The sequence below is a fragment of the Lontra canadensis genome, unplaced genomic scaffold (assembly GCF_010015895.1).
Source record: "Lontra canadensis isolate GAN:19392208 unplaced genomic scaffold, GSC_riverotter_1.0 scaffold25, whole genome shotgun sequence".
In the NCBI taxonomy this organism is placed as follows: Eukaryota; Metazoa; Chordata; class Mammalia; order Carnivora; family Mustelidae; genus Lontra; species Lontra canadensis.
The window spans coordinates 18801216-18814529 of NW_022631019.1; positions in this window are offsets into that span (position 1 = coordinate 18801216).

Consider the following 13314-nt stretch of genomic DNA (forward strand, 5'->3'; position numbering starts at 1 on the left):
ATATATATATATATATATATATACATATATATATATATATACATACAATAAAGTGTATAAAGTGCACTACTAGTAAGTGGACAGCTTAATCTTTTTTAAAAAATATTTGATGTAGGTTGGGACACCTGGATGGCACAGTCAGTCGGGTGTCTGATTCTTGGTTTCAGTTGAGGTCATGATCTCAGGGTCATGAGATTGAACCCCAAGTTAAGCTCTGCACTCAGCTTGGAGTCGGCTTGTCCCTCTTTCTCTCCCTCCACCCCTTCCCCCCTCACGTACACACAAGCTCTCTCTCTCTCTCAAATAAATAAATAGGGGCACCTGGATGGCTCAGTTGGTTAGTATCCACCTCTTGGTTCCGACTTGGACCATGATCTTGGACTCCTGGGATTGAGCCCCCAAAGAGAGTAAGGAATCCGTGCTCAGTGGGCAGTCTTCTTGAGATTCCCTCTCTCTCTCCCCCTCTCCCTCTGCCATTCCTTGTCCTGGCACTCTCTCTCTCTCTCTAAAATAAATAAATCTTAAAAAAAAAAAAAAAGGTGTAATCATCACTTAGTTTGAAATGTGGAACGTTTCCAGTACTTTGAATGGTTTCTTCATGTCCCTTCCCTGTTAATAACTGCTCATCCCCCAGAGGGAGCCACTCTTTTCCTATCGTTATCAACTAGTTTTGGGTGAGCAACACTTTGGAACTTCTGACAGTGATGTTTTATGCTCAATGACCCCTCAATGGGTGATACTTGTGTTAATGCCACTGCAGTAAAAGAACACCGGAAACAGAGCTGTAATTGAATAAATTGGGTACTCATTGGAGTGAGGGAAAGCAGACATGATCGAGAACTGTGGGCTATCTCACAAAGAGGGTATCAGAAAAGACTTGGAATTGGGGCTTTTGTTAGATGATTTCAGGGACTGTTGAAGGAAGCAGGGCTTTGCTCTGGATTGGATGCTATCCAAAATTAGGGGTAGTTTTATGACTGGGGATCTTAATTTTATCTAGAAGGAGGGAAGAATTCACTAAGGTGACAGATGTCGTTAGTAAGAAGCAATAGTCTCTTTTATTACCCAGGATAGGGGATGGTTGGTGTTTCTTGTAGCTTGGACAATGTTCAATGTTCATTTTGTCTATATTCAGAGGTGATTATGGAATTGTCCTGTTTGCATCTTTTTAAAAAGATTTTATTTATTTGACAGAGAGAACAAGCACAAGCAGGGGGAGCAGCTAAAGGAGAGGGAGAAGCAGACTCCCCATTGAACAGGGAACCTGATGTGGGGCTCGATCCCAGGACCCCGGGATCATGAGCTGAAGTCAGCCACGTAACTGACTGAGCCACCCAGGTGCCAAGGTCCTGTTTGTATCTTAACCCATCATGGACATAGTGGTCCCACTGATGTCAATGTTCTGTGAAATTGTTTCCATTCAGCTTAGGAACGGAACTGTGAGTCCCAGGCCAGCTCCTGGAAGTCAGGGGCTGCTTTCTTCTTACTTATATACCAACATTTGTTGATGTCTGCTCTGGGCTGTGTGCTGGGTGTATAGAAATTACTTGCCATCGTGTCCTTAAGGACCTCATGGCTGGTAGGAAAAATGGGCAAGAGAACAGACCACTGGAAAGCACTGTAGTTAAGGGTCTGAGCCCTGGAGATAGGCTATGAAGCTTTTTTTTCTTAAGACTTATTTATTTATTTTAGAGAGAGAGAGTAAGAATGCGAGAGTGGGGAGAAGGGGGAGAGGCAGAATCCTCAAGCAGACTCCCCGCTGAGTGCAGAGCCCGACACAGGGCTTGATCATGACCTGAGCCAAAATCAAGAGCTGGACGCTTAACCGATTGAACCACCCGGGTGCCCTGGCTCCGAACTTTAAATCCCAGATGTGCCACTCACTAACTGAGATCTGGGCCTCAGTCCGCTCAGCTGTAAACGAGGACAACAATAGCATCTACATTATAGAGTTGACGCAAGGATCAAGTGAGCTCATGCACGGATCACTGGTTACTTAAATGGCTTGGATCTGATGGGGTCAGAAGAGGATCCAGGTTTTGTGAGGCTTGGTGTTTATCCATTTTGGGGAGACCCCCTTTAAACAAAAAAAGAATTTTCAATGTCGCACTTTTTCAAACATTGTAAAACATGTGGCCACGTGCACACATCGCTAGGCCCCCTTCCAGGGCCTCGGAAATGACTTGAAAGCTTAAACTTCATTACATTCTCTACAACTCTGACCTTGGGAAGAGGCAAAATTATGCAATAGCTTCATTCTTTTCAAATCACTGCCTTCAAACAAGCTCTCCCCAAATACCCTTGTCCTGGCTGAGATCTGCTTGAATACTCTTAGCTCTTTCTTGTCTTACAGGCTGGAAGTTAGTGGGCTAGTGTAGGAGGAATTGAAGCGTCCTGCTTTGAATACAGCCACATCTACTCTTTTCAGCCTTGGGCACTAGCTAGAGTCCGAATGAATCCAGCAAGGTCTAACGTCTTGTAAACAGATGGAGTATATGCTTGATAAAGGTCAAAAATAGTAACTGTCCTTCTCTCTTATTGTTAATATAATGATTCTTCTCCCATTCAAAAAGATATTGAGGGGCGCCTGGGTGGCTTAGAGGGTTAAAGCTTCTGCCTTCGGCTCAGGTCATGATCCCAGGGTCCTGGGATCGAGCCCCACATTGGGCTCTCTGCTCAGCAGAGAGCCTGTTTCCTCCTTTCTCTCTGCCTGCCTCTCTGCCTGTTTGTGATCTCTGTCTTTCAAATAAATAAATAAATAAAATCTTTTTTTTTTTTCCACAGGCAACTGATAAAATTTTTTATTTCACTCTTGAATTTTTACACTTTTCCTGATTATTCCGTGTTAAGGTGGAAACTAGAACTGTTTAAAAGACATACACAAAATAAATAAAATCTTTAAAAAAAAAAAAAAGATATTGAGCCCCTGGTATGTCCCAGGCACTGTGTTCAGCACTGGAGATCAAGTGGTGAATCGAGAAATTAATTTCCTACCCACATGGTGCTTTCATTCTGTTTATTATCTGAGAGATACAGATAATAAACAAACATATAACCAAGATAATTACACGCTACATTAAGTGCTCTTCAGGAAACAGACAGGATGCTTTGATGGAGAACAATGGTCCAGGAAGGATTCTATGAAGAGCTGCCATTTATGCTGAGCCCAACCACACCTACCATTTCTTGACTATCCACTATGTGTCAGACATGTTGTTAGGAAGTTTTGAATACTTTACTTCATTTAATCCCTCTGGGAAGTATGGCATAGTCTTTCTGTTTTTTCAGACAAAAAAAAACAGAGGCTCAAAAGGTAATAGGAGTGTTGATGCCTGCCTCTTTTTTCCCCCTCATCCATTCTCTGAGGTCCCTTGCCAATGTGGTACTTTCCAGCAAGCTGAGGGCCCATCCACTCGAGCTCCTCCTTCTGCTTGCTTCCTTGCCCCAAGGTCTTTCTTGGGCATCTGTGAACCAGGAAAGGTGAGAGGGTGTCATGTTCCACACCTCAAGGGCGACCTTCAGCCAAGGAGGAAATCTGTGCTTCCCATCCTGAGCCAAGGTGATTTTGAGGTGCATTTCACACTGTGTCTCAGAGAGTCCCCAGGGGGACTGAACCCAGTGCCTGATGGCAGCAAGCTTCCCACGATTGCGCCCCGCCCGTATTAGCTCCTCTCCCGGCCTCATCTTCTCCATGCCTTTATTTCTGCTTCTTGAAATCACCTCCCAGGTAGACTACAAGCACCTAAGTCCCAGGGGTCTGCTTTTGAGGGGACTCAAGCTAAGACAGAGCCTAAGTGATTTGCCCAAGACCACCCAACCAAGTGGCAGAACTGGAATTGGAATTCAGGTTCACGTGGATCGCATTCCACAGTCTTCAATGAGCCTGAAGATGGGACCCAAGCCCCTTTAGCTCCACCCGACACCCCTCCCCTCCCGAACTTCCCTGCTCCTGTCCAATCTCCTTGTTCTCAGCCAACTCTTGTTCCGGGCACAGCAAACTGCTTGGGGACATCGCATTCCCCAATCCGGCCACATCCTGTCACCCTCTTTGTCTTTGCAAGTGCTGTGTCCTCTGCCATGGCCACCCATTGTGGTCCATCTAAGGTCCATCTGCACCCATCCCTGCCCCCTCCACCTGATGAACTCCAGCTGTGAGTGTCCAGCGCTGGCAAGAATCACATCTATGCCAAGTGCCACATACTGATCTCATTCCACTGACACGATCATTCTGAGAGTTCTGTAGTGCCATTGTCGGTTGGCCGATCAGGAAACAGGGTTCACAGAGGCAGGATGATTTTCCCAAGGTCTTATAGTTAATGACTGGCAAAGCCAGGACAAAAACTCAGATCTACCTGTTCGGGTCCTATGCATGGTACCTGGCTGGAGAGAACGGGTAGGCATTGGGGTCTCTGAGGTTGTTCCGACATTTCCCCTCTATCAGACCTAACTCTGCAGCTAAGGCGACAGCCCCCAAGGCAGTCGCTAGACCACCGGCTGAGAGGGGCAGGGACTGTGGAGCCCAGAGGAAGGAGGCCAGGCTGAGGGGATTTCCTGTAAAGGAAGAAGCTCGACATCTTGCCCACCCCTACCTGGGAGGGGAAAACTGGTGAAGGCATTACCCTTTCAATTTCCTGGCTCCTTCTATGCCTTCTATGACTAGGTGTTTACTTGGCCTTGGCAATGGCCTGCTTCCCAGAACCTCTCATCAAAAATGATTCTTGGAGGCTAGGCCAGTTCAGGGAAGCCCAGAGGTCAAGGAGGTCCTAACTTCCCACTTTCAATCTTTTCTTCCTGGCCCCCAGCCTTGTTATCATCAAGTCCATCAAATGTCTGGTAAAGGCTGGCCAGCCTGCAGAACACGAGCTGGCCTGGTGAGGACCAAGTTCTTGGCAGCTTTGGGAAAATGGGAGTGCATAGGGATGGATCCCTTACTAACATAAGTAATGCCCTGTCAGTCCCTGCTCAAAATTCTTCTAAGACTGCTTTCTGCCTCCATGACTAAGCCCAGCATCCTCACCAGAAAGCCCAGAAGCCCTTCAAGATCTGAGTCAATTTCCTTCAGCCAGTCAGATTCACCCTTCCTCCTCCTGCAAAGGGACTGTCTGCTTCCTAGACTTGCATGTGCTCAGCCACCTCCATGTGATTTATGCTGTTTCCATTTGTGCCTACTGCACCAGTCCTATCTGCTTCCTGTCCGGCCTTCCAAACACAGCAGAGACAAATATCACTTCCTCTGGGGGATCCTGATTGAGCCCCGCTGTGATCTTCGGTGCTTCCCAAACACGCATCGGCATCCCCATGACAGGTCTGTGTCCTCACATGGCCATGGGCTCCTTGAGGACAAGGATGCCCTCTTATTCCTCTCTGTGGGCCTAGCACAGCGCTGGGCACAGTGGATGTTGTTTAAGAGAATGAGCGAATGATTAAGAGACACCCAGAGCAGGGGGTTGGAAACACGAATGACTTCGAGGTCCATGCAAGTCAAATGAATTGGTGTAAGACGCTGTGGAATGGGAATGATGGTGGCAAACTGGACAGAGTGATTTGCCTAAAGGAATTTGAATTCCATGGAAGGAAATAGGAGAGGGACGCCTGCGTGGCTCAGTTGGTTGAGCCTCGGACTGTTGATTTCAGCTCAAGTCATGATCTCAGGGCTGTGAGATGGAGCCCCAGGCTGGGCTCCACGCTTAGCAGGGTCTGCTTCTCTCTCTTTCTCGCCCTCTGCCCGTCCTGCCACTCGCACGCTCAGGCTTGCTCTCTCGAACAAATAAATACTTAAAATAAAAAAAGGGGGGGGCACCCAAGTGGCTCAGTTGGTTACGTGTCTGCCTTCAGCTCAGGTCATGCTCAGCTCATGATCTTGGAGTCCTGGGATGGAGGCCTGCTCAATGGGGAGCCTGCTTCTCCCTCTCTCTCTGCCCCTGCCCCACCTTGTGCTTTCTCTTGCTCTCTCTCCTACTCTCTAAGTACTTAAATAAAATCTTTACTGAGAGTTGCTGGGGGGAGGAGGAGAGAGAGGGTGGTGGGGTTATGGACATTGGGGAGGGTATGTGCTATGGTGAGTGCTATGAAGTGTGTAAGCCTGACAATTCACAGACCTGTACCCCTGGGGCTAATAATACATTATATGTTAATAAAAAATAAAAAAATTTTTGAAATCTTTAAAAAAATACATACATTAAAAAAAAGAAAGAAAAAGAAAATTGGAGCATGAAATTCAGCCTCTGTTAACAATGGCAACAATAACGACTAATTACAAACTGACTCCACCCCAGGAAATAAGTTGCCGTGGTTCAGGGCACCAGAACTCTGGAAATGGGCTGCCAGGTTCGGGTCCCAGCCCTCCTGCCTCTTAGTTGTGAGACTTGGGTCCTGTCACTTAACCTCTCTGAGTCTGTGACCTCACTTGCAAAATGGAAATAATAATAACACCTCCCTTCAGAGGCTTGTCGTGAGGATTCAAAGAGTGAAAACATGGGAAGTGTGAAATGGTATCTGGCACGTGGGAAACACCCAAGACATGCTACTGTTATGATTCCGTGATGGCCAGGATTCAGAGAAGGCTTCTCCATGAAGGCGACATGTACACAGAGCCCTGGATGGGGGAGCCCCTGCTAAACCCTGGGAGAAGAATGTTCGAGGGAGAGAGAAGAGCAAAGGAAAGGTCCCAAGGTGGGAAGTGGCTTTGCTGGGTCTGAGAAGTAGCAATCAGGCCATGGGCTTGAGTGCAAGGAGTCCAAGATACGGGCTGGAGACAAGGTCCTGGAGGGTGGCAGTGACGACATCACACACGGCCTATTCTAGGCCGTGGAAGGAAGCTCTGATTTTATTCTGTGTGATGCGAACCATGGGGTGGTGGTGGGGGGTTGTTTTAAAAAAGGTTGTATTATTGAGGTATGGCAAAGCCAACAGATTCACATATCCCAAGAGGAGGGGCCATACCACGCTCCAGGGGATCACATGGGAAAGCACCAGCTCCGTCAGGAGGCAGAGGGAGCAAGGGGGAAAGCCTGGGCAAGAGCCTTTATTGCAGTTTCTGTGGGAGGAATGGATAAGGTACGGGATGGTGTGAATAACGTCAGCAGGCTCTGAGACAGAGGGGCGGTCCCCCCTGTTGTCTAGCACCGTTCCTGGGGTGAATAGGGCAGGCAGAGAGTGGCCCTGAGCTCTCCAGGAGGTGTTTGGGGGTATGGGCCCTGGATTGGACGGCTTGCCTCAAGGCAAGCTCAAGAGTCACTTGCTTATTATCTCAAGGAACCGGCTAGCCTTGGGAGGGGCAGTCCCTCCAGGGTCAGCAAGTCGCCCATGTCAAAGCATCAAAATACATAAAATAAAAAGACATGGTTAATACAGAGTTACCAAGGAGGGATGGGGTTTACACTTTAACAAGATCCTCTGACCGCTGTGAGAAAATAGAAAATGTGATCGCAGGGTTTAAATGAGGCAATGTCTTCATGTCTTTATGGGCCCAGCCCTCACATGGGCTCCCATCCATTACAGCCATAATCATCGTGTCTTTAGGAATGTCAGCTGAGGCAGGCTTTGGAGGTGGGGCCAAGACTCCCAGAGAAATGGGACTGAGCCCCCTTCATCTCCTCCTTGAAGCCCGCCTCTTGCCTGATCCTGCCCCTAGCTCTCACTCCTCTGCTGGGCATCTCCTCAAAGAGCCAACAGAAAGCTGTGTTTGCTCTGCCAAATGGCATCCCTAGGGAGGGAGGAGAGGAGAAACAAACCTTCCTGCCTTGGCTTTGAAAAGCAGGCTGTTAATTACCTGGGGTTCCACTGCTATGTAAACACTTGCCAAGCTGGCCTGTCGGTTAACCCCTTGGCACCCAGGGCTGAGGTCGAGGAGTCTGGGTGTGGGCTGATCTGGGACCGTTGAGGAACTTGAGGAAGCTGGGCCCGGCTTTGGAGCCTTCCGAGAGGGACTAATTCAAGCGAAACATTCAGGAGGAGGGAAGAGAATGACTCTGACCAGGGTTTGAAATTTACTTTATTTGACCAGTCTGGTCCTGCCGTCCTCCAGCGTCCACCCTGAGACCCCTGTCCCAGGAATACAGGCCCCAAAGGAGTGGCCAGGGCCAAAAGCTCAGCCTGCAGTTTCAGGCAAGGATGGTGTCCTGTTGGTGAGAGGTTGGCCCAGCAATGCCTGCTCACCCAAATCCCTTCTGGCTTTCTCCAGCTTCGAGACACCTACTGTGTAAGAAGCAGAGACCCACCTCCCAGGGGTGGGGACCCAGGCCTGGGCTGTGTCTAGGTGTGGCTGGTTAGAAGGTAGCCTTAGCTGACAATAATTATTTACTTGTGCGTGTGCCCTTCCAGTTGGCCAAGACCTTTCCCATGCGTTGTCTCCTTCAACCAGCTTTGCAATAAACCTCCCAAGCAGGAGGGAGCGGCTCAAATCTAGGCCCTGTTACTCACCAGCTGTGTAGCCCTAGGGCAATCATGTCACCTCTGGGAACCTCACTAATCTCACTTGTTCGATGGGCACAACAGATACTCATGCGGGCAATTTTACCGTGATGCTTAAATGGAATCATGGATCCGAAGAGTTCCGTCTGTGCCTGGAGCTGGGATCAAATGTCCCGGCCCCTCCCTTAAATTCCCCTCTTGAATTTTACAGAAGAGGAAAATGAGTTTCACTGAGGTATCAAATTATAATCTTCCAAGTTTTTATTTTTTATTTTTTTAATATTTTATTTATTTATTTGACAGAGAGATCACAAGTAGGCAGAGAGGCAGGCAGAGAGAGAGGGGGAAGCAGGCTCCCTGCTGAGCAGAGATCCCGGTGCGGATCCGGGGCTCCATCCCAGGGCCCTGAGACCATGACCTGAGCCGAAGGCAGAGGCTTAACCCACTGAGCCACCCAGGCGCCCCCTTCCAAGTTTTTAAAGAAAATGATCGTACAGCTGCATAGCGAGTGCCTGTCGAAGTTGTATTTCTCTCATTCATTAGGAAACTATAGGATGACAGAGCTGGTTCAGGGGACCAGCTCCTGACAAAGTCAAGTGCTCTCAGGATGAGAAAGGGAAGGATTGGGCTTCCAAACTGTCAGAATCACTTCTCAATAAGAATTCCAGATCTTTTTGCTTGAAAACGCTAGTCCTGCTACTATATTAGGGTGATGGAGAGAAACTGAAGGTCCAGGAAAAGGATGTGACTTGTGCAAGGTCACACAGCTATACCTAGGGGAGTTGCAGAGGCCAGATCTGCATTCCCTGATTTCCATCCCCGGGCCCCCTGGGTGGCTTCCCTGGGTCTGCCCCAGGTCTGTGTTCCAGGAGCGAGTTCTCCGCTATGGCCAGGAATCGCTCTGCATTGGGGCAGGGGCGGGGCAGGCCTCAGGAGGAGACTCACTTTGGAGCTGGGTCGTTATCATACAGCCCTGTGGGGATGTCCCGCTGCTTGGGGGTCATCAGTGCTCAGGCAGGTGAGAGTTGAGACCCTGGAGACTTCCATGACCTCCAGCCCCCCTCCACGTGTGAATTCTGCAGTGAGACACCCAGAAAGCTCAGAGCTAGAGGAAAAAACAGCAGCAGATGAGAAGCAGCAAATGGTTGCCATGGTGATTACCTCCTGGAGCGCCAAGTGTCTTTCTTTCAGAACGGCAATGGAAGTGCAGCAGGAGGAAAATGGGCACTGGGGGGAAAGTCCAAGTCTGCGCCCTGATCTACCCCATATGGACAGCTTGGGGCAGGCCGGCTCACCTTCCCGGGGGTCCGAGGAGGACAGAGGATGCATTCGTCAGGTGCTGGCTTTGTGCCAGGCATGGGAGGTTGAAGGTTGTCCCTTCATGATCTCACTGAATCCTCTTCCTAGAAAGTGTTGCAGGAATGTGCTATACTCAGCATTTTGTAGAGGTGGAAACAGCAGCAGAGAGAGGTGAAGTAACTTGCACAGGAACACACAGCTTTAAGAGCACCTGAGTTAATGCTCCAGGTCCCTTTCTCTTGGAAGACTGGATACATTCCTTCTGGAAATTTCAGGCCCATTCCAGAGAAGGAAAGACAGGAGGGAGGCAGAACCAGGATGCAAAGAGGGAACACTCCAGATCAAACACAGTGGTGTTAGTCCCCATTTTCTGCCTGGGCACCTTGCCAACACGAGACCTGGCACCTCAGGCAGGGAGCACCCCCAGCCCAGGCAGCACCCCCCACCGGGCAGTGGGACACACCGTAGCCCCGAAGCAGACACTGCAGTGCTCCAGCTCCAGGGATGCCGTCCGGAGCACCTCCTGGTGTCCAATCCACCCATGGGCGGCTTCAACCCTGCCCTGCGGGAAACAAGAGGGCTGACTTCTCCCAGAAGCCTCCCTGCTGTGAACCAGAGCCCTGGCATTGGCCTTCTCCTCCTCCTCCCTCTCCCTGTGGTCCTTTTCTCCCTGCCCTATCTCAACCTCCTCTTTCCAGAGTGTGGGTTACTGGGCCGGCCATTGATCCCAGCCCAGGCGTAGCATAGGAGCTCGGGGAGGCTTTGATGAGCCCTGAAGAGCTCCACAATGGAGGCCCGGGAGCTTTTGGCAGAGCCTGGCGATGTATTTTTAGAATGAGCCCTGCTCAGTCCTGACTGCCAGGACGGCCTGCCTTCTCTTCCTCCATCCAAGCCACAGGACAACCCTGTGAATCACAGACCAGACAAACCCAGGGCCCAGGAGCCTCCCCAGGCAGGGCTTGTGTGTATGCAAGTGTGGACACGGGCAGGAGCCAGCCAGGGTGCCCAGGGCTGGGGAAGCAGGAGCAGGAGTCCCTTGCCAAGCCCCTCACCGGCTGGCCTTGGCCTCCTAGCCCTCCCAGCTTTGTCCACCAGTCGGCTCATTCAGTCATTCAACAAGTATTTGTTGGCCATTTATTACCCTAGTGCTGGGATGAGAAGGGTGAATGAGAAAAAATTCCTAGTCTCAGAACCGGACCCCTGACCTTCTCCCCCACCTCGGTTCCCCACCCCGGTTCCCCATCTCGATTGATGCAGTGTCCTGTGGCTCAGGCCGAACTTCTCATCCAGTCCAGCAGCAAATCTGTCCTTTTGCCCTAGCTTAGAACATACCCACAATCCAATGACTTCTCACCCCTTTCGCCCCTGCCACCCTGGTCCTAGTCACCATCAGGGCTCCCTGACATGGCTCCCCTGGGCCAACAGGGCTCCCCCCTTCTGTCTCTGCCCCTGCAGCAACTTCTTCCCTGGAATCCGAGCCGAGCCTCAAAAACAAGTCAGGTCCTGTCTCCCACGTTGTCACACATCCACAGCCCCCCAGAACCTGTGCCCTGGCTTCTCCCCACCATACTGAAGTGACCTGACCTTGCACACACACACACACACACACACACACTCCCTCACCTCCAATGTCAGCTTCTCTGTGCATCCCTCAGTGTGCCCTTCGTCCCTCCAGACTTGTCCCATCTAACACTGCAGCTCCTCCCCTTCTCCACAGCCTTTCTTGCCAAATAACACGAGATAATTTATTTACATTTTGCTCATTGTCGATCTCCCCGCCCGGGAATGTGAACTCCATGAGGGCAAGGTTTTGTCTGCTTTGCTTCCTTCCCTGAGAACCCACCTGGCCCACAGTACGGGCTCAGGAAGTAGAGTCGTGGAATGAGGGAATGAATGACTTGTGGGGGCGACAGTCATTAAAAAAAGGCAGTCCCTGCCTCCACTTCTGCCGTTTCCTGTCTCCTCCACATAGGTAGCCACAGTGGTTCTAAAAAACATACTGTGTCCTTCAAGTGTTAGGGCAGGTGTGACTACATGAGGCAGCCCCTTGGGGAACTCCCATCCTCCCCTCCCACCTTGTCCTGTAATTGCCTAGATCCTGGTGTTCCTCAGGGATGCTGCCTTCTGCAAGAATGAGGGTGTACCTAAATAAAATCTTTTTTTAAAAAATGGGGGTGCCTGGGTGGCTCAGTTGGTTAAGCGATTGCCTTCGGCTTAGGTCATGATCCTGGAGTCCCAGGATCAAGTCCCACATTGGGCTCCCAGATCAGCAAGGAGTCTGCTTCCCCCTCTGGTCCTCTCCCATCTCATGCTCTCTCTCATTCTCTCTCTCAAATAAATAAATAAAATCTTAAAAAAAAAAAAAAGAATGGGGTGTATCTGTCTCACTCAGGAGACAGGATGGTGCAATGGGTGACGGAATGGACTGCCCGGGTCCAAATCCTGGCTAACATTTGGGAATTTAGGCGACTTACCTAAATTGCCTGGACCTCTGTTTTCCCGTCTATAAGAAGGGGATAATAACAATACCTTCCTCAGAGTCACCCCAGGAGAGGACCCAATGAACTAATACACTTGCACTTGGGAGTTGTTTGTGGGACATAGTAAGTGTAAAAGGAAAGGTAGCTGTCATTGTTCTTCAGGGTCGTATCTCCAGGGCCTGGCACAAAACCCGGCCCACACTGAGTACTTAGTAAGTATTTGTTGGATGAATGAATGAATGAATGAATGAGGACAGGGATAGAAGGATGAAGAAGTGGCATGAGAACCTAGAGGAGGGCCCAGCCCCAGCCCGAGGAGAGTCAGGAAGGCTTCTTGTAGGAAGGGAGATGATTCCTGACCGATGGCGGGGCAGTGGGGGCGGGGGGGGTTTCGCTGAGGAAGGTGAATGTCGGGAACAGCAAACAGCAAGTGCAAAGGCCCCTCTCCCCTTGGGAAAGCCTGGTTCATGCAGGAAAAGTCAGCCCAGGACTCAGTGATGGACACTGTCGGCGAAGAGGCCAGGTTTCCCCTGTGCTGGCCATTTTGAGGACATTCTTGGGCAAATGAACTGTGCTTTTCCCTCAGACCTGCTGCCCATGGACGACAAAACATTCCCACGGAGGGCAAAACATTCTCCCTGGTCAGATCAGTGGCCCTCTGAGATCAGGGCAAGGCAAGCAAGGATAGGAGGTTGCTGCTTGTTGGGGGACCCCATGGGATAGGCCTGGATTTAACCTGACAACCCTCTCACAGTAAAGATCTTCACCTCCACGTAGAGATGAGGGGACAGAGGTCCCACTTCATCCAGCTGAGAGGAAGAGGCAGAGTTTGCTCTTGTCAGCCTGGTCCAGTGTGGCCTCCCTCATCAGACTGGCACTCCTGGTGGCCAGGGGTCCATGCCTCAGCGATACTTCAGTGGGTGACATCCCCCATTCCTAACCCCCCTTTCAGAGCACAGACCAAGGAACTAAGCAGGGGAAGCCCTCAACAGCCGTGGACTAATGTATAGCCAAGTTCATCGTCAGGCAGAACTCTCCATATGGACTGGAGGGTGAGCATCAAGACCTTCCCTCTACGGCTCCTGATGAGGGCAGACCTGGACACCTGACGGGCCGGTGACAG